This window comes from Ptychodera flava, chromosome 3 (assembly GCF_041260155.1).
Source record: "Ptychodera flava strain L36383 chromosome 3, AS_Pfla_20210202, whole genome shotgun sequence".
Classification (NCBI taxonomy): Eukaryota; Metazoa; Hemichordata; class Enteropneusta; family Ptychoderidae; genus Ptychodera; species Ptychodera flava.
Genome location: NC_091930.1, coordinates 25,985,475 through 26,008,759, shown reverse-complemented (window position 1 = coordinate 26,008,759; position 23,285 = coordinate 25,985,475). Strand labels below are relative to the sequence as shown.

The 23,285-nt window shown below is 36.6% G+C and overlaps 1 long non-coding RNA gene across 1 annotated transcript; it reads right to left on the bottom strand.

Moving 5' to 3' along the window:
* Positions 1-378: 378 nt before the first annotated feature.
* Positions 379-22,347, bottom strand: LOC139125895 (uncharacterized). Its single transcript, XR_011550400.1, has 4 exons — positions 22,240-22,347; positions 21,909-21,981; positions 1,365-1,517; positions 379-1,056 (listed from the first exon to the last, which is right to left on the bottom strand). It is a non-coding gene; the product is annotated as an uncharacterized lncRNA (long non-coding RNA).
* Between the last annotated feature and the right edge of the window lie 938 nt (positions 22,348-23,285).

Genomic DNA, 23,285 nt, shown 5'->3' with positions numbered 1-23,285 from the left:
CTAAGAAATCGAGTCATGCAGTTTGGAATAGCTGGTGGATAATAGTGAAAAATAAGACAATGATCTAATGTTGAAACCAACAAAAACAGAAAAACAAACAGCTTAAGGTAGTGTGCGCCTCAAGACTTAAAATTTTGCTCAAGTTTTCCTCAACGAAACGTTCAACCATTGTCTTTAAAAATCAAAAATGTGGATCTTGGGTCACCTTGAAAACTTTGGTATTAATTTGATATTACCCAAAATTTTGACATTCATAATAGCCGCCATCTCTGTCATTTCTCTATTGGGATAATAAAATTCCCGATTTTCACAAAGCTAAGCCGGTGAAACTTGATTTCCACCTTAACTTCAGAATGAGCACTAACAAATGGTAGGCCAAAAGGCCAGGAGAATATGTTGCAAAAGCAGCTCCTGAGGTGCGTTCTATCTTAAGGTAGTGTGCGCCTCGAAAGTGAAAGACTTAAACCATGCTTTTTAAAATAAATAAAAATAAAAGGCAATTTTATAACAAGCGAAAAAAATTACATAACATTTTGCAATATTTTAAATTCAAAATGGCCGCCATTCTTATGTTAACTCTCTGGAGGAAATCCATTTTAGATTTCCGAAAACTCTGACGGTGAAAGTTTTTTTTCAAGAGCTTTAAAACGAGCCGCACAAGTGGTAGATCAGAAAAGAATTGCAGAAATGTAAGAGTCCAAATATCTGCCCCCGAGGCGCGTTCTACCTTAAGATATAAACATTGTCTTGTTCAAATTCAAGAAATGTATTTAGTTTTGTCGTCATATTCGGGCACATGGACATCTCTTTGGCGTGGGTGATTAGGTTTACGTCCATCTTGAAAATGTGTAACTTGATTATATCCCAGCTTGAATGTGGAACTTTTTCTCAATAATCGGGTACACCAAAATCGCGATCCATTAAAACAAAGTAAAAGAATAACGTAGCGACTGTGATGACGATGCCACAGATTACGGAAGCTATCGTTAAATTCCGAGCTGACGCAGATGAGGCCTCTGCTTGTTGTAGATTTCCAGTCTTAATAGCGTGCTGACCCTATTGATAAAATGGGATATTGAAAAGGACATATTTATGTACATTCCATTTTAAAAATTTTGCTTCCGATATCTGCTTGGCTAGATTCTTGTACAGCTCTTATAATACAAGTACAGTATAAATAGTGTCTATTGCACGTTTAATGTACATTATCACTTTTTACATTTCATATTTTCTAACGTTATTTCTTGGGCTAGTCTATGTTTTTTGTGTTGATATTCTAATTTGTCTTCCATCATTCTTGCTTCTGGATCTTCATGATAAAAGTGATCGAATCAAAAGTAATTGGAAACAGGTGTTGTTCTTACTTCTGATGCCCTAAAGATTGCGGCCAGACCAAGGGGCCAACAGCAAAACAGACACGCCAGTACTGCAGGAATCATCCAAGTGTTCGGTGGGTTTCCTATCTGCTCAGTGCCATACCTACATTGAACCTGAACGTCGTTTGACTCCTGTGCGGTCTTTAGGGAGACAAAACGAAGCAAAGAGAAGAGGTTATCATTTGAGACAAACAGGGAAATTGAATGTAGTTCGCCCTCAGGTGAGTAGCGACCAGTTGGCAATGATGTGTTTTCCTACCATGATGATTCTCATGATGGAGAGCTCAGTTTACTGGGCTAGTAATTCGATTGACAATATGACAAGGCCAACTTTCGACATCGATAGCCTGATCATCGGCCTTTGAAATGTCGGTAAAAACTGTAAGTCGGAAAAGGGTTTCGAACAGTTCCACATTAGAAGCCGTCAAAAACTGATGGTTCAACTCCACTTTGACTTCTGGCTGGCTTATCTATGTACATTTCCTCAAAGGTGGCCTGGAAGCCCGCTATAAATAAATATACTGTGATGGCTACGTTCATTTTGAAAAGGGAAGTTGTCGGGGTTACACTCAGAGACACGTTCCCGAAAATGTGGCTTTCCGATCAAAGAGTCAATCCTATGGACGTGCAACCCAAATGATTGTGGAAACCGGAGCACCAAGTCAGTGTTTATGCATTGCTGATCTGTATTCCTGTTGATTGTACGTCCAAGTAATAGAAGTAGTTGTCAATGGATCCATAAGGGAAGAAAACAATCGTAAAATTGAGGAAAAAGTCAAACGTTCCAAGCAAATTTACAGCACCAACGTCTCTATATTCATGGCTACATCTTCATCACCACACATTTATACTTTACCAAACTTGTAGTCGATGTACATTCATGTTAAAAAAAAAAAACCAAAAAACAAAACAAAACAAACAAAAAAAAAACAAACCAAAAAAAACCTTTCATATATGTTATGCACAAGTACTCTCTTTTTGGACGACGTGATTGTCCAAGAAACGACCATTTGGCATATTCTGAGAATGACTATTTTGGCGTGTGTGTGCAATATTTTACACGATGTGGGTTCAGGCCCACCAATGGCTTGACCGAATTTGGGTACAGCTTACGGACAAGAAAAAAGGGTTTAAATTTAGGAAGGGAACCTCCTACAGACAGTTAGGTATTTGTGTCGGTCAAGTCATGAGAGGTACGATTATTCTGTGAGGCAGAGTATTACCATTGCAGAGGGCACTGAGAATAAAAAAACACTTCAATCAATCCACAAAGACGAAGAGAAAGATCGGTAAATATTGTGTTGACAGCGTCGGTCACGGAATCTATAACTTTGGCATCGGTCACATTTGTTGCTCTGATATGCCGAGACTTATTTTCAAACATTCTGAACAGGATGAGAAAGTGATTTCTTTAGTGTTGTACACGACATATTACAATGCCAAATGTTATTTGACTTAATCACTTTTTCGCATCCTAAAACAATTGGAACTCCGCCCTGTTTACCAAGATAGAGTGCAAGTAAAAAATTGCGGTCTATCATGACCTGTTGATGCAGTAAGTCATGGTATATGCCTTGATGTACTTAAAATATAGGCTGTTAAGGAGGGATTTAGTCAGGGCAACAAGTTTTCTACGTTGACAGTCGGCAATACTTATCAAAGATTGTAGGCTTGACAAATCGGCTGTTTTTCTCAAATACGTCATTGAGGATTATGAATCACACATTTCTGTTTGTAATACGGTTATGTTGAATTTTTAGCTCCTCTGTCAGCGACACGGAACTTAACAAATAGGCTGATTTTCCATCATCATCCGTCGTCATTGTCATCCGTCGTCGTCCGTCCTCTGTCGTCCGTCGTCCAGCAACAATTGCCTTCTCCTCTTGAACAACAAGTCCGATTGCTTTGAAATTCGATATGCAGTTCACTTTGGGTGACCTCACTTTAGTTTGTTCAAACCGTGGTGAATTTGCATATTTGTATTTTTGGGCCATTTTTTGGTGTTTTTGGTAAAAACAAAATCTTCTTCTCTGAAACTGCTTGTCCGATTGCTTTGAAATTTGATATGCAGTTTACTTAGGATGACTTCAGTCAGATTTTTTCAAATCGTGATGAAATTTGCATATTTGTATTTTTATTTTTTGTCAATTTATGTCATTTTTGGTAAAATAATTAAAAATCTCCTTCAAAACTACCAGTCAGATAGCTTTAATATATGGTACATATGTCCCTAGGGATGATCTATTTCAGATTTGTTCAAATTGTGCAGAAATATGTAAATTTGCATTTTTAAGGCAATTTTTGCCATTTTTGGTCAAAAAATGTATTTCTCAAAAAGTACTGATCTGATAGTTTTGAATTTTGGTATACAGGTTTCTATAGATGAACAAAGTAATATGTATTGAATTTCTGATCAAATCTGTAATTTTGTATTTTTGGGGCAATGTTTTCCATTTTTGGTCAAAAAATGTGTGTTTACAAAACTACTCCTCTGATAGTATTTGGTATACAGGTATTTATTGAAATTATGATTAAATCTGCAATTTTGTATTTTCAGGGCAATTTTTTCCCATTTTTGGTCAAAAAATGTGTAGTTCCAAAACTAGTCATCTGATAACTTTGCAAATTTGTACACAGGTTTCCACAGATCACTTTAATGATATTTATTGAAATTATGATGAAATCTGCAATTTTGTAATTTTGGGACAATTTTGCCATTTGTGGTAAAAAAATGTGTTTATCAAAACGTACTGGTCTGATTGCTTTGAAATTTGGTATACAGGTTTATATAGATGAACTAAATGACATTTATTGAAGTAATGATGAAATCTGCAATTTTCAATTTTTTCCATTTTGATCAAAAATGTGTTTCTCAAAAAGTACTGGTCTAACAGCTTTGAAATTTGGTATACAGGTTTCTATAGATGAACAGAATTTGATCTTTTGAAATTATGATGAAATCTGCAATTTTTATTTTCGGGGCAATTGTTGCCATTTTTGGTCAGAAAATTTTATTCTCACAAAACTACTCATCAGATAGCTTTGGTTGACATGTTCTTAGGGATGATCTGATGTGATATATTATTAGTATGATGAAATCTTCAATGTGTATTTTTGCAGCTTATTTTAGCCACTTTTTCTGGCCTCTGCATTGAGCAATCAAAGATTTTCCACCTTCTTCAAAAACATGTGTCAAAAATAGTTATTCTCTACATAAACAAAGCGGAGCTGTTTCGGCCGCTAGGTCGCTTGTATTGTTATTGATTTGCTCCTCATGTTAAAGGTGGAGCTGCATTTTGCAAAAACATTTTTTCAAAGCAATATTTCTAATCAAAGATGACAAAACAACTCCCTCATTCTATATATTTTCAAAAAGCATAGAACCTAAATTTTAGTATTGTAGCAGCAGTTTACTCGAAGGATTAAGTGGGTGTATATTTTTGGTAAAAAACCTCAAGTTTGTTATTGATGATAGAAATTAATTCAAGTCAAAAACATGATTCTATTTTCTGAAATATTTCATTTTAAAGAAGAGTATGTAGATTAAATGACTATTTTATTTTGCATTATCTGTCCTCAGTCTAAAATGGCAAGGGTTAAAAGACTGGAACTCAAAAGAGGGATTCAAATCATGATTGGCAAAACCTATTAAGCAAAGTGTAAGAACTTTTTTGCCAAACAAAATAGTCGTATTGTTATATAGCATTTAAAAAAAATGTTAAAATTTGAGAAACTTGACCCTGCAAGAGTGAAGTTAAATTATTTGAAAATTGAAATTTGGAGGAAAATGAAGCCAGGGAATCGGGTGATTTGCATATATTTGCATAAACTAAATCTTCTTTATCACACAACTTACGAATGCTTGACAAGCTAAATAATGACAGAACCCAACTAATGATTTAATCTTGAGTTAACATAACAATTAAAATAATACAATGAATATTTGCAAACAAGTGATTTTTAAGCAAAATAAGCTGTGCTGGGTGAAGCGCCCTCTTAATGAATCCACTACTGCTTGCCTCCGACAATCTGCCGCATCCCTGCCCTTCGCTTACTTCGGCACCTGCCCTATACTGTCTTGCATCAAGTCCTTTTTCTTGCCAGCGGAGAAGTTATATCCCAGTATGATACGTAGACTGATTAATACTTTGCTAATTTGTAAACCTTAATTCCTGTTTCGTTATATACGGTCCAAACAGAAGTGATGTGCAGCAGATATACATTTCATGGCTGATTCAGGGATGTAAGGTCTTGCCTGGTTAGCCGTACGAATGAAATTTGAACAGATAATGTGGTCGTCGTTGTGCGATGAAATTACGGTTCTGCACTATCTGTGAATCTTTTTCTCGGAAGTCACTCTTGTACGGTTGATTTCTTGTAATCTCTGTTGCCTTCAGCTGTGTTTGATTTTGATAAATCACTGTCACTCCACAAAGAGTGACGAAAGGGTGACAGGACCGAAACAAGAGCGACTACTGCCATGTCTGTTCACCATCATTGTGATGCGCTCACTTTTGGTCCGAAGTACCATTCAACTCGGAGATACAAATAATTACACTATGCAGGGAGAAATCCCCGTTCATTAAGGGAGCCTTCAGAAATTACAAGGGGGTTGGGCCGCGGGAATTGGGGATTGGTCACTTTTTAGAAAACAGTTCAAGGGGGAGGGTCACTTTTTATAAACCTATCTTGGGGAAGGGTCACTTTTGACAGAAGCTGATTTTATGGCCAAATCTGTGATATTTCCTGAATAGGAAATCACCGACAAAATACGTACGCAATATCCATAAGTTTCACAAGCAAAGAAGATGCAATGGTATCCTACATTAAATACCTTGAACAGTTAAAACTGATCAAAGACAAGAGACAAAAAACATATGCAACAAGGTGAAAAGTGTATATCAATTACTAAATGTACACAAATGCAAAGATATTGTCAGTTTTATATTGGGAAAAATTGTGCACAGTTCTCTTACAGACTACTATGTAGAGTAAATCAAATTTTCAGAGAAATTCAAAAATCAAATTTCTTGCACAACCATGGACTTATAACCACTCTGGTTTAATCAAAAACATAAATATAAATACTCAAGTGCACATACATGCACATATTTATCTAGTTTTGTACTGGGAAAAATTATTCATAGTTTCATCATTGACCGCCGTGCAAAGTGAATCAACATTTCGGTGAAATTCCAAAATCAAATTTTTTACACAACCATGGAATTGTAACCACTCTAGTCTAATCAAGAACAATAATGTAAATAATCAAGCACACATAAATGCACAGATTTATCTAATTTTGTACTAAAAAATATCCATAGATTTATCATAGACCGCCATGCATAGTGAATCGACATTTCGGTGAAATTCCAAAATCAAGTCTCTTACACAGCAATAGACTAGTAACCACTCTAGTCTAATCAAAAACATAAATATCAATAAACAAGAGTACACAAATACAAAGATTTACCTATTTTTGTTTTGAAAAAAAAAACTATTCATAGTTTCATCATAGACACCATGGATAGTGAACCAACGTTTTAGATGAAATTCAGAAATCAATTTTTTGTACACAAATGCACATTTTACTTCCCAATTCAAGCAAAGTATATTTAAATACATTATCAAACATATGTAATATACGATGATGACGTACAGTAGTATGCGTATTTCGTCACGTGATGGCGTTCAAACATGGCGGCTTGTTCAACTCGCCCGGACACCCAAACAAACATTGAACATTGCCATATAAATGAATCCAAATTTATGTCACACTCCAACTCGGACGAAACATTAAGGCAGCAATTTCATTAGGAAGTGCGCTGTCGACGGAAAACTGCCTATACATCGTTCTTCAGGGGGAAGAGTGCCGGGCGATGTAACGTTTCGACAGGGAACCCTACGTTATGATCTCTCTGAAACCAAACTAAATCTTCCCTCAGATCACCGCCACTGCCCTGTCTCTCGTTCTGAAAACCGGGGTTAAAGCTTTGACATGCTCAAATTTCAATGCTTGAACTATTTTGACCTCTTAAATGCTGCCATTTAATAATTTCAAATAAGATTAACATAGGACTATACCTCCTGACTTTAGAAATGTTTCTGCTCAACGGATATCGGGAAAGCGAATTTAATAATTCAATGACTATATAGCATTAAAAATTAAAATGGAATAAGAAATGTTCATTTATGATAACATTTTTCAGCCGCAGGCAAGTTGTACAAGACAGCCTTGGTCCTTTCTTTGCACAACAGAGATGTAATTTAAATGATAATCAAGATTTCTTTACTCGATATTCGAATATCAAAGATTAAGAACAAAAAATACGAGACTCATGTACCTTAATATGTTCATACTCAACGTAAATAACTCTTGATTGCGTAATTACTATCGATAGAAGGACAAAAAATCATTTTCTTGACCCACAGCTGTCATCGTTTACAAAATATCAAAATTCACACAGGAAAAGTTACCTTGTTTTGGACTTATACCATCACACCAACGACAGAATTATGATGTTCAATTGTTTGTTTATTTTATCAACAATTCGGAAATAATCTTTTTTACAACTTTGATTACTAATTTTCACATCACAACATTATAATTGATGGCCCTTACAAATATGATAAAAATTCAAGTATATTCTATTAGTTCTACGATATGGAAATTACCTTTCTCTCATTTTAGAATCAAATTCCTGATTTAAGAATTAACCCCTTGACTACCTATGGCGCCGGATATATCCGGCGCCATATTGAATTATATATCTGGCACAGTAAAATACGCGTATTTGCTTCGTTTTTGTCGCTAAAAATCCCGTGATTTCAGCATCGGCACACAGCGCGACTAAGATTGATGTATTCCGATCTGGCCTCGATGTGATTGCGCCCCCGTACGTCCGAGTATGGCCAAAATCCGGAAGCAAATGTCGTGACCCATGACCTCGACCCTGAAAGGTCAGGCTGATCACAGAAGCGCTGTGCTGATTGTTTACAGTTTTCAGAAGTACGGACGATCGCGAAGATGTTTATGGTTTTTTTTTAATGAAATGAAATGTTTATTTATTGAAAACAAATGATTTATATGTAAATATGTTCTATTAACAATATTCTTGAATGAAACTAGAGGAAATCCAATTTTTTACTATAGGCCAGTGAAATTTTATAGCAGCCATATTATCAATATGACTGGTCACATGACTGGTCATGTGTTTGGTCATGTGATATGTTGTTCCCTAAAATGTATTTTTAAATATTGTGAATTATTTTTGATAAAGCATAACCATTTTAGATGCATGTTTCTGCAAGGGAATCTTAAAGCAGGTGTTTACAATATAAAATGTGTTGATGTTCAAGTACAGAATCATGTCAGATGCTGATTTTTGTGGTCCATTTACTCTGCCTTTTGTGAGAAAAATCTTAAATTGGTACATCTAAAAATAAAGTAAAGGGTAGTTATTATTACATATATGTAAAGACAATGCCATGAAAATTGGACTGTATTCAAATTTGCGTCATTTTATGGATTCAAAACACGTCCTGATGCTTCAAATATTCATATTTTGCCAACTCTGGTCACATGATGTGTCATGTGATCAGTCACGTGACCTGGAAATACAAAACTTAAGTATAAAAAAGTGGGAATTTCATGCTGATTCAGAAAATATATGGTTTATTGGTACTTACTTAATTTTTACTCTAAGCAGTGTTCATGCACTGACCACACCCAAGATTTTATCAATATTTACATAAGGGGCCTGGTATATAGGAATACATGGCCTTGGTAGTCAAGGGATTCTCACTTTGTTTATACTCAGAGAATGATGATTGGAGTTTAGATAACAGATCAAGCTTTCCCACCAGATATTTTCGACTAAAGATGTATGAATTCAAGAAAAGGGATTTTGTGAGAGGTTTGAGGATGTAACATGTTCCAACACATAATGTGACAATCTTGCTTAGGATGTGTCTTTCTTGTGAGACCTTACTAATCTTCCCTGGAAACCATCCATAAGTTTGCCTGAGATCTTCCTAGGATATATCGCTCCCACCAGATACGATTTCAGAGCGTAATTCAACCAAATAATACTCTGGATCAAGATTAACCAGCGGCCTAACAGAGTGATTGATTCAGTGATTGAAATATTTTCTGTGTGAAAGGAGAAAAAAAGTTCTGTCGGCCTAGCAAATCATAAAATATATATTTAGTGCAGCTCAATAGGGCTTGAGAATTTAATCTGTACGATGTATATATCTCTGGTTGCCATTATTTAAAGGTTTAGTCGAGTTACTTCAACATCATGGTAATTGTACTCGGCAATATTCCACTCATATGGATCCCATTTGACTTCCTGAACTGTAATTGTACTCGCCAATATTTCACTCATATGGATCCCATTTGCCTTCCTGAACTGTAATTTTACTCGCCAATATTTCACTCATATAGATCCCATTTGCCATCCTGAACTGTCATAAAGCAAGTTTCAGATTACAGCGGATAAGAGGCATATTTATGGAGTTGCTGGCTCTGGCACTTATATGTATTTTGTCCCTGATGTCTTTTGGTCTTCCTGCTAATTTTTACAAAGTATACAACATGAAAGATTGATAGAATAGATAAGTTTTGTGAAAAACGCTTTCCTTGAGCGTTAAAATTCAGATGACGTCAAAAATATTAAAATGGAATACTACCTTTGAAACACTCTTGGGTTAGATTTCAATTTGTCTGAGTCTGTATCTGCTCCCTCTTGACAAATGGGAATTACGGCAAAACAGGCTGACTAAGAAGGAGACATTTATTACTATCTTTGTGAAGCTGTTGCAAGGGCACCAGAAAATTGCAAGAAAAGTTGAAGTATGATTTAAAAAAGGTTGAGAGCTTGATTTTGTGTCTAGGCTCGCAGCAGATGCAAACATAAAGTAAAGTGAAAATAGACAGTACAGAAGACATTATTTGAAAAAAAAAACGATCAATAGGAATACTGAATAAATTGATTTTTAAGATGCAGTCTTTCGCATCTGTTGATTCATTTGACAAACGTGGCCAAAAATCACTCAACACTGATAAAAGACACGACTACTCAGGAGATGTCCACGGTGTCATAAAAAAAAACTAAGGAGGGGAAAATAACATTTTAAATTGCTCCGAAGAAAATAAAATCCATTTAAGTATGCATTTCACGATAATACAGGATGGCATAATGGCAGACATGCCCTGTAGACCCTTCTTAAAGAGTTTAAAATGAAGCAGAGAGACATAGCAGTTGGGTCGAGACCTGACTCTCTTATTATGGATTTATAGTCCTTTATTGTAGATCACACTCTGTATTTGTCAATTTTAATAACCTTTATACTAGGCCAGTCATAACTATAATGATCATCGCCCACAGTTTATCATCTCTGTTCGACATACAAACACATGATTAACATGAAAACACCATATGCCTCACTGAATTGCAGGCTCGTTCAGGGATTAACAATTTCAAATGCATGATTTTTAGCTCTTTATCGTGTTTGCTTCAGTCACGACAGCTAAATATGTTCAAGTGAGAAAAACAAAATTCAATACAATTTAAGAACCTTAATTTTTGACATGACACCTGAAATCAGGATCATACTCTGTGACAAGTCTTCTACTCAACCTTTGAACAAGAATAAAATGCAAAACTCCAATGCAATTTGTTGCTAGTGTTAGTGCCTAACTCTGATTGGATCATTCACCACTGAACATGCAAAAGAATTGTCCTTTACTCTGATTCCATTGGTTCCCTAGGGTCATAATGCTTGGGAAGTTCATGACCCACATAGTCGACCTTTGACCTCATACAATGTGTTGGAACCAAAGATAATGGCCAGGTCAAAAAACAAACTAAGACACAAAGAAAACAGTAAATTCAAAGTACGTATATTAATATCATGTGTACTATGTGAAATCTGAGATCGAGAACAGTATTTGAAAAAAGTTACAGCACGGTCACTGAAAGGCGTAGTTTGTGACTTTGCATTCCAAAAGTGTTTAACATTGAGTCACTGTAAATGATGTACGATGTTTCCCTCCCTGTCCCTGGAATTCTAAATTATAAGACCACAAAATATGCCGGGTAAAATTATTTACAGTCGGCGCTATGAAACCACAAACTATTTAAGCTCTTGAACAAATCAAATTCTTTTCGTGAGAATATTTTTCTTTTTTCACCCCATTTAGGATAATTAGCTACCCGAGTACCAGCTGCAAACCGAATTTTTGGAGTCGTTTTTCCATAAATGTTGTTTTCTAAAGGGCAAGAAGGAAGATTTAGGTACCCTTGAAGCTATATATAACACGATTGCAAATATTTTGGGTTTATAGAATTTTGAAAAGTTTTAGAAAACAACGAACGTCTTCACTGTGGGCCCAAACCTTCCATTGTCATTCAAATTTGCCTAACAGTGTAGTTGTCCAAAGTCCAGATATGATCTAAGTACTAGTGCAGTGAAGATGCATATGTAAACAGGATCATAGATATCGATCTTCATTCTAAAACTTTGTAAGGGAGCTACCATTGCCTTCGGCCGGCCGGGGTATCTAATTATGAACTGAAATTTCGAGTAACAAACACGATTGGAACTAAATTGGGATAATTGGATTGGCAACATTTCTCAAGAATGTTAGAAATTTGTCTAATATTACACCATATTTGCTTACCATTTTAAAATTTTATTCAAAATTTACGATGCTGTTGAAATCTTATGAGTAAGAATCAGTGCATGATAGTATCTAATGCAATATTGTTCAAAACATTTGAACAATATCCATATTTGAATGAAAATATGAGAGTTTGTCTGTAGTTTCTTCATTACTGAAACACTAGTAATAATCTCAGTTTGTCACTTTTCCTCGACCAAAATGAAGCTTTTCGATCGATTTACAGTAAAGTCAGTCAGGGTCATTTAAAATGTGCCCTGACTCAATTTAATGTTTATGAAGCCTTAAATTCACGAAAAAGTCAGGGGCATTTCAAAAGTGCCCTGACTCAAAAGTCGTTAAGTAGAGAAATTTTGAGCATTTTGTCTCATTTCTGTAGTACATTTACACAAAAATGAACTTTTTTCCATGAAAATGAATCCGATGAAAGAGGTATGCAATAAATCGTTGTGTTTTCGTTGTTTTGTTCGATGAGAACAATATTTCAAATTCTACACTATTCTATCATTTTGTAAAATTTCAGCTGTAAAAATTTCGATTTCGTTACATTTTCCTAGTAATTACTCTCATCCAATTTTCCCAAATTAGTTCCAATCGTGTTATTAACGACAATCCCCCGACAACCAAAAAAAAAAAAAACAAAAAAAAAAAACGGGTAAGGGGTGGGGAGGCTGGAGGAATGGTGATTGCAATCTCTTTTTTTTCAGATCCCCGCAATACCCTCAAAAATTTGAAAGTCCCCCTCTCGATTTTCAAATAGCCGCATATTTATAAGGGATGCATGCAAAGAAAAATAAACTCGTATTAGGCAGTTCTGCTCCTAGATATTCAACACTACTTGGTATTAGCAGTTTGAAGAGCCATTATTCATTTTAAAATACGTCAGTGGACTTTGTTTCTACATCAGTCGAATCCGACTTCAATTTATCCAATTCAATCTGGCCATGGTGTCTGCCTAAGACCATGCAAAATGATAATCATAAGACAGTATGCATTTCTGGCTACAATAGCTGCTACTATAAGTTTTACAAAATTGACAATACGGGAAGGTTAAACTATTCCATCAAATTAACATTTAATCTCTGAAATTTTTGGTGTAATAATGGTAAATTTGGTAAAATTCAAATAATTCCATTTTGTCACACATTTTTTTTCATTTAAATTAGAATATTTACTGTAATCAGTTTTACTTTTGTGTATTGTATGATATGTGACATGTTTCCATTAGGATGTCTGACTGACACTACAGTGGGGAGAACAGGCAAGAGAGGGGAAGGTGTCAGAGGGGGGTTCCCTGTTTTTGCGGTGAAATTTTGAAGAATGAATGCATGCAATGGCACAGTGAGAAGTGTTATAAATTTGTATTATTAATCAGTAAAATGTCTGAACACTTCAAGCGTTAGAGCACAAGAGGAGAGTGTCCCCTCTCTCGCATCGTTTTTTTTAGAAATTGATGTGTGCAATGGTGCAGCCTGAGAGCAATTGATTTTGCACCAAAAATTGTGTAACCCCCTATTCTCACTCAACATTTTGGTCAACCCCCTTGTGCAGCTTTACATTTTTTGAGTGGCCCTCTGATTCCACAAGGCCATAAATAATGACAGCTCCCTTATGTCATGTGAAGAAGTCAAACACTTTGACCGCCCCATGAAAGGCACATGCAGTTGTAAGCTGACATTAATGCAAGTGTTATACATTATTGCCTAAATACATGGGTTTATGTGCCTTGGGTGATTGGTCTCCTGCTGCAAGTGAACATTAACCCATGTATTCAGGCATCAGTAATTTTACTACATGCCTCTTCACATTCAACGCTATTTATAACACATCTCATCCGCAGTCTGTATTCTAATTCACCAATTGATAGTCACGTGGGATGCGTTTTTTTGTGCTGATCCACTTAAACGACGTCATCAGGCATCATGTTGGAACTGTTGCCTGCCAGGCATCAGTTCCAAAAACTGATGCCTCTGTTCCAAAAACTGATGCCTGCTGACGTCAAAAATGACATTGACGTATGCGCAGACCGGAATGTAAACAAATATGTCGTATGCGGCACATCAAAACGATAGACGAGAAATTCCTATGTTTATCCTTCTTTCTGAAGAAGAACTGCATGCTCTGGTTTCCAACGAGGACTCGAAACGGACGAAAACTATAATCAAATGTGCATTGAACGTTTTGCAGAAGTATTGCGATCCTGTCGGAAGAATTTTTTTCTTACTGAATCACTCCAACTTATTACATGCGACAAGTTTTGTGTATGGTACGTTCATATGCATGACTGCGCATGAGGTGTGTTATAAAACACATATTGACTGGCCATGAAGACAACAGCATACGTCTTTAACCCCTCGGGTCTGTGAGTCACCCCAAAAAACATTGCCTCGGCCGACTCTCAGTCCCTCGGGGTACACACGTTTGCTGTCGCCCACATGGCCATTCAATAGGTGTATAATGATGACATTTAGTTACATGCAGGGCATTCTCAAAGAATTTCACCATTATTGACCAGCATCAAACACATTACAGCGAATGTCAAAATAACAGTGCGCGCATGGATATTTTATTACTTATTACAGTGATTCATATACTGTATCATTGCATACAATATTTAGACAATTTTGGGACCAATCATGATGACTTTTGCATGCAAGCAGGGTACGCTTACCCTTTTCGGACACCTACACGGTAAGTGAGGCTACCCACAATTCTCCGTGATCAGTACACACGGAGATCACTCACTGATCTGAAGCAAATTTCTTCTGTACACAGAACAACTCTGTCCATATTTCAAAATTCTGGCAACATAGTTCTGATAATCATAATTTTCTGATTTCTCACTGTGAATGATGAGAAGATCAACCCCTTCTCCGTGGAGGAGATAGCAATTTTGTAGTTTTGTTGACATAGATTTTTGACAGCCATACACAATATTTTCAAGGGAAGTAAGGGAATAAGTTTCATCTGTGTTGGCAAATAAAAGGGTTTGTAACAAAGGAAATTTTCATGTCTGACATGTGGTATGATGAGACCATCTTAGTTGCTGATAACTTTATCTTGACAAGTGTGCAATTTTTAGCACCTCCAAACATCGACTTCTCATTCAATTTACTCTTGAATTTTAAACATTTTTAATAATTTTGGAACAAAGTTTTAACAAATAATCCTGAACTTAAATTATAAGTTAAAATTGTTAAGACAATGATAAAATTGAAAAGGCCTTTAGCAAAAAATATCTGAGAGAAAAAATCAAGGGGAATTGTGGGTAGTCTCACTTACTGTGACCTGGTATCACCACCAACTATCAGTTGTTCATGATGGTCCTACTTAAATTCGTAAATCACAAATGTCCCATGGACCTAGTAATGTATTACCTTTAATGTAAATGATTATTTGACTAATTTAATGTCGTTAATGCGTTAAGGAACTACTTTAACGTAGAAAATGTCAAAGTGCTTCACCAGACTGGATAATGTATGGAAACCAGTTAATACATTTTTCACACGGCCCGCTGACTTCTCTGATGTTCCTATTCAAATCAAAGCATTGATTTGCACTCACACCAAGGCATGTAGTAAAACGTATTTAGTGAATTACAAAATGGAGGCATTACAACAATACATTATACTATAGGCAGAGTAGTGAAATAGTTGCATTGTGTACATATTATTATTTACATTCACTGAATTATCAACAAATCAGTAATCTATACATTTACAAATGGATTTGAATGTCAGGGTCATGCATTTTTGCAGCTACATTGTATGTCTTGAAATGATGGAGAAGGGATTCCACCGATTGTACCGGTAATATCATCAAACAGCCTGGACCATGTTAAACCCTGACTTGACACAATGAACTAACATCAATGATTATGAATGATGTGAGATTTGATCCTCTCAGGCTTAAACCCGTACATGTATTATATAGGGGTCGCTCTGGTCAGTTAGCAGACGGTCAGACCTGAAAGAGTGAAAATGTGCAACTTTTCACAATTTCAGCCAGCTGATATGTTTGTGTCACCAGCAATTTCTCAGATATTTCAGGATGATGTGCATCCTCGCATTAACAATTGTTCATCCTTGACATCTTTATGAGATGTTGTATAATCCATTTTAATCTTTTCGAAAAAAAATTGTAATTGTCTGACATCACAATTTTCCACTTAATTTCAAATGTTCGGTAACAATGCACAATATACTGTACAGTGCAGACTCGATAAAAAGTTCAAGGTGTGCTCACTTTCAGGGCCAGAAAATTTGCTTTTTTTCCAGCTGGTTCCAGGACCAGTGCAACCTGTGTCTTTTCACTGTTCCAAGGGTAAAATCCACTGGTCTTCAAAAATGTGCATAAAAAACATACAATTCATTTGGCTTGCTCATGTTGTATTTAGATTTTATTTCTATCAGATTTGATTGGTATGCACAATTGTCAATGTTTGCAATTTACAGATATATTGTATATACATGGACTTGGCAGATCACTCAAGTTATATTGTAGTAGTTTCATCTGTCCATTTGTACTAGTCTGCTGACTGTTGAGGGGTAAGCTTATACTGGTACTTGATGAAAATTGACTGGTCCCAGACCTCGGACCAGAGTTATTTCCGGCCCTGACTTTTGATACACTAAGTAAGCATTGATGTACTCTTTGGCTAAACTTTTCAGAGAATAGTAAATAGGCGGATATCATTCACAATCGAATTCTAGGGAACAACAGCTCATTGATATGCAATATGCTTATTATTATTATTGATCTTTATTTAAACTCGATAACTCCATAGGTGACACACCTCTTTTCATGAGGTTGAATAGACAAAAAAGTCATATTTCAGCACTAACTTGAAAAAAAACAACATAGAAGTACAAATATCAAAAAAACTATGAAGAGGCATCAGACGTGTAAATAGAATAGAGAAAGTTGTTACAAGATTTCTTAAAACTAGTCAGTTACTCGGAGTCCCTGATTGATTTGGGGAGATTGTCATAATCATCCAAAGCCGCAACAGACAATGTGTTATGATATCACATTAAAACAGTTAAAAACAAAAGTCCCTGATTATCATGGGTTGCACCATTCTAAAACAAAAATAATATTTCTCTTTTAAAGGTCTGGTGAAATGCTGATGTTGTAAAATCACAGAAATACCGTTGATAGTCTATAGAACAGTTAAATGTTTTCTCTCGTCGTTTAGCGCGCGGTTATTAAATATGGCAAAGGGAAAATGCAATGTGGGCGTGTCCACAAACCCTCTCCAGTCGACTTTTTTGGCTTTCCGAAGTTTGCCCAACGTCGAATCTTAAAACACTGATAACGGGAAGTAAGTATTTCACACCTTCGTAGCTCCACACGGGGAGTAAGCTTAACTTCTACGGTTTCCGCTTGCATAATTAGTATAATACTCTGTTCATGCTAAACGCTCTATAAAAAGGATTCTCCACGCTAGCGAATATATATGCCGACGTAAAATTCCGTTTCGCCAAGCCAAAGCTACGAGTTTTGCAGATTGATTGAAGCGGGTATGTAGCAGTCAGGCGGCGGAAAATCGCCGCCTAAAACGGTGATCACCAGATGAAATATGCACAGATCGTTTCTTTTACCCTCTTTGATAGATGATAAGGCTATAATATTTCTTAAATTGAAATGAAAATGTTAAAACGCGATGAACGGTGCAAATAGATGACATACTTTTTTCTCCCTGTTACTTACGGGTTTATTGCTTAATTTGTGACTCAATCGCAATCAAGATCTCCTTCTTGTCCTCAATATAACCAATCATGAAATGAGCAATCTATGTATTGTATTCTGTGATTTGTTCGCCATGTATCGGCTTCTCTGATTCGCTTAAATTTCTAACGCAGTCATAGGCTTCGTGAAGTTCATACTGTTGTTGATTCGGTTTTTACAAGGGATAATTACCAGTATTAAACGATTTTTTTTTGGGGGGGGGTTCGAAAAAGCAATCAAAGAAAAGAAAAGTACGTCTGGTTGTTTTATCTCGTTTCTAGTCATGAATTTGCGTAACTTGTTCTATCAAGTCGATACTGATTGGCCATGCTATTCTTATGCATGTGTGCTTCATATACATTGCCGGTACAGAGTCATTACTGATACGATTTATTTAAACGAGCAAAGCCAACCTTCCTTGACCGTGGATTTCGTTTAACAAAGCAGACGGCACTTGTAGTATTCTTTTGGTCTAGCAATTGTTCATCAGACCACAGTTACATGTGGTTCAATACATAGCGGCTATCGCATAGAAAAATAGGAAGATTTTCCTATTTTTTCTATGCATACCACGCGGCGGCCACTATGTATCGAACCACACGTAACCGTGCATCATACATCGCGCTTGCGGGAGATTCTGCTTGTGAGAAACGGACAGCTGGCGTACGTTGCCCCGTGGAGGTACGTACCTCCACGGTTGCACTAATCACACACTGTTGTGTTAACAGATACAGGGCAGAGATTAGGGTGGGGACCGCAATTTGATGTACCAACCATGACCAAACAAAGGGTGTAGCCTAAGTTTAGCGAATTGACCCCGAATCGACCCCGCATATAAAAATACAAAAAATAGCACTTACGCATACTTTTATATTGTCACATGTAGCTAAATAGCTCAGCAGTACTTGTTGATTTCACCAGACCTTTAAAAATATTAATTTTATGAATTTGTAAAATTGACATAAATTTGAAAGTCTCTCTTTGGTCAAAACCAAATTAAAAGTGAAACCTCATTGTTCAACACTCATAACACTCTTAAAGGAGCTATGCTTTTACTTGTAGGAAGTGTTAGATACACCTGCTGAGTTAGATATGGAAGTCTTCACAAGTTAATGAAATGTAGATAAAAAGGAAGTGCAGAATTTTATTGTAATTACAGACTTCCATTACTTCATGTGTCATCAAAATTCAGGCCTTGAACTTGCTTAGGCGTTTTGAGTAACTCTTTTTGTATGGCTTGTTTGCGAATAAACTTTGATCAAAATTATTAATGTGTACATAAAATTATGTCTTTAAGTAGGAAGTTATCATTCAAATTTACATTGAACGGCTGTATTGCCAGTCACAATGTATTTCACAGAGATAAAACCCTTGTTATGACCATTCAACAGTTTCACTAGAGTGTAACTTTCATTTCTTTCTGTAGTTTCATACATATATTTGTATTTTAACAAGATAAATAAATATCTTACGATGTGAATTACAGTATAACATGTAAATTTTATGTTTTCTTTGTATGGGTGAATGCTGTGTGCAAACAGAATTATCCATTGTAATGGAGGTCAATCCGATGTGACCATGTATATGTATATTTAAGTATTATTATTGAAATATGACCCTGTATATTGAAGGTCTTATCCATTGTGACCCTGTATATTAAAGGCCTTGTCCATTGAGACCCTGTATATTGTAGGCTATATCAATTGTGACCGTGTATATTAAAGTGCATATCCATGGTGACCCCTATATGTAAAGTCCCTGTCAAGTGACGTTCAGAAATGTTGCTATATTCTCAAATTATCAAAACTTAGGGAATGGACAAAACAATAATGACAATTTCAAAGAAAATAATAGGATCTGTCATTCTGAAATGGTAGAAATCTATTTATTGTGCAAATTTATCAAAAGTGTCAGGTACCCTATAGCTGAAAGTTGCAATATTACAAATTACCCTTAAAAACATGTGAATTGCAAAAAACAGACGAGTAGATGAGCTTAAATCTATACCAATATTACTACAATATCCTATTATCCCAAATTACTTCCAATAGGGTTATATGGTCACTATTCGCTGTATTCGCAAACGGCTTGTTGGCTTCATGCCCCTGTGATGTATGCTATGAACTGTCACTAGAGACAGGTTATGTAAACTATGCTGATGGTTTCATTGCTGGCGACTAATGCATGCACACAAGCACTACGAATATTTGCCATGGTAATCGATTAAACAGAACGGAAGGGGTTATCTGAAGGTTTTCAATGTTCATCCGTCTCATTTTTTAATGGGACGTTATCATTATAATTTATATGATTATAATATCGTGATTAACTCGAGCTGTCATTTGTCAGAAACTCAATTCCAAATAGCCTTGCCTGCCATGTTAGCCTGTACTCCATGTCGACACGTCTCTATTACCGGTGATAAATTTTAGTACCAGTCTAACCTGGGTTTTATCCATGTCCTCCTCTGAACATAGAGATAAACAATTCCGCCAACACTTCCTCCCTGCCATTTAAAGAGATAAAATGTGCCTGCTTGCGCATTGCTTTCAAAAAGCTTTGATGAATTCGCCTATTCATGAAGCCAAATTCGATCATTATGCAAAATTTTCAACAGAAAGACCAATATACATGTAAGTGACTTTTTGTCTATGTAGTTTCGCATTGGAAATTGTCTCGTCGTATTCAGCTCACCGAGAACGTCGTATCAGTTTGCTTCTCTACTTCTGAAAAAAAAGTTGCATACCGGTAAAAATCAGGGAATAAATCAATACCACCCTCACACCAAATAAAATGATTAATCGAAACTGGGAAATTTCTGGTACCTCCTCACTGAAAGGAAACAAGAAAGCCGTACTAAGGTAGTTCGCGTAAGGTAGTTTAAAATTTCCTTTTTTATCTCTACGGGTGAAACAAAATTCCCAATTCTCACACAACTAAGCCAGTGAAAAGTATACTAAACCTGTAAGCTTCAAAACGAGCACCCACTGGTAGGCCAGGTGAATAATGTAAAAGTCCGAATATTTATCTCCGAGGAGCATTCTACCCTTACTAGCCATTGCACGATTTCCATTGTTACGTTTTGCATTAGCTGTTTATGAAACAAACGGCTAGTCATGATACATAACCATAAAATGTGATTAAAAGACCAGTAAACCGGACTATCAAACGAAGACAGAAAAAATTACCTGCCCCCAAAGGAAGAAGAATCGAATAATGGAACAATATGATATTTTAGGGAAATGACATAAGAAAGAGATCCTTCGGGGGCCTGAATATTTTGCCATAAACCGAGCAGTTTTGTCATTATCCAACAATAAATATTTACTTTACCACAGCGAGCCACGTGCTTTCCGGGATGACTGCATGGCTTTAGGTGACAATGGCTTGCTGTATCAAGGACTCGGAAATAATCACAGTGACTCTTCATTACTACATCGCCTAGCTCTATCTACAAAACCCCGTCTCTCCCTTTATAGGTTGTCAACATTGCAGAGCTTCCACAGTGAAATACAGAAATTCCTTCATTATTACTTCATTATTTGTATGTAGGAAAGTCGGTGCTATCCAGTTTCATCCCCGTGAAACTCACAAGCCTTTAAAACTTATTTTACCTTAAAGGGAAGTGGTAATATGTACAATTTTTCCTTAATTCCATTAATTATCTCTTTGACATGTACACAGACACTGTAGCGTTGGTCTTGAAACTACCACTGTCGCAAACAAACAATCGAATAACCACTGTAGAGTCTCACCGTGACAGAGCGAAAGGGAGAGAAATTTGCAAAGGTACTGGAAAATCATTGATGGCCTCACATTGAAGTCGTAATGGATTTGAGAGCAACAAATCATGACCCTGCCTGAAGGCATTACGAAAAGAAAAGACAGTCTTTTCAGCTTTTACAAGCAAAGTGTACAGTACATGCAATTTTCGTGTTACTGTGAACTTTAATTTGATTGTCATTAAGGTTCCTTGTCGAGGCCACAAAAGGTATGGCTTCATGGTTCTAGCCTAATTATCGACATTTCATCGGATTTCATATGAGATACATCGAGCTTCTCAAATCATTAAATGAGGAAAACTAACTGACTGCGACCTCAAGCTCATTGTTTACCTTGGTATCGGATGTCAGAGGACCGTAAGGTGGCGGTGGCTGTTTCATGGGCGGACATCTTCTAACAAAGGCTCTGTTGGTGACAAAAACACAGAAAACTGGATTCTAACTGCTACGTTATATGATCAGGCAGCGATTGCGTGATGCAGTTCCCGCGTTTAATCATCGTATTGTTAGATACAATAAGGAAGTGTAGAGCACAGTTTTACCAGTTCCAGGGTGCATTGAACGAAATATATTTCGCTCCGGAAAATGAAGAAACAAGGAATAAGAGAAAAGCATTCCTAGCACATTCGCAGCCATGGACGATTTAAATATTAGACTTGCCTACCTTTGTTTTGAGACATATTAAAATCAAACGAATCAGGAGCTAAACCAAGTACGTCCGGCTTCTTCGACTATGCGCACGTTTCCCCTTTCCTGTGTACTGCCAGTATAGCAGTGTTTATTGATTAAAGCGTATGACGCCATTCAGGTTGAATGCAAATGGATAACGTGACGTCAGGTCATTTATTTCTGTCTGATTAAAAGGCAGGAGCACTTCATCGGGAAACCTCAGCCATCTGTCCTCTACTCCCCCTCACTCTGTCTAAGGGAACATAAAAGCTGCAGAGCGTCCCCTCCCCACTTCATGTATAAAGAACTTTCTATTGCCCTCTCCATGCAGCACATGTGTGTCTTCACTCTTCATGTAAACCCCGCAAGCAACCGAATCCTACGCTTTGTCTACTTTGTCTTGTGACTGCTAATGCAGCTGATTGAGGTTAAGCACGGAAGTACATTGAAATCAAAAACGCAGCCAGTGGTGAAATAATTGAAGAAGAGTTACCGTTGAAATACATTTTTTGTGTGTCAGAATCCAGGCCAGCATGACTATTATATAAAAATTATTAAATTCGGTACATCTATATTATGTCCTTGCTACCGACCAGCTTCTTTGATAAATTTTACTTCCTGTTAGCACCTTCCTTGACCTACATCTTCACAAGCAAAGCAAAGCAAAGCGATATTTGTTTTGGACGCCCAAACGAAGGAACGTTTCCAAGCAACATAGATATGATCCCGTCGAGGAGTCGCTAGTCGCTAAAGCTTACTGCGCCAACGAACTCACCAGTATCGTGCATGCATCTGTTAGAGCAGCTCAGAATGCCGTGAAGTTTAAAAGGGAATCGTGCGTTTCAGACTCCGGTGCTTTTATAATAACTGGACTGGTATGCGACACCATATGGACGACTGCCATCAACAGCCTCACCCTGCAATCTGATTAAAATCAGGTGTAGAGTACGGCGACGTTGATACTTACGCGGTATTCTCATGCTGTTGCCTCTCACTACAAATGAGTCATAATTCTAATGTGAGGCGACAGCAAAAGAATAC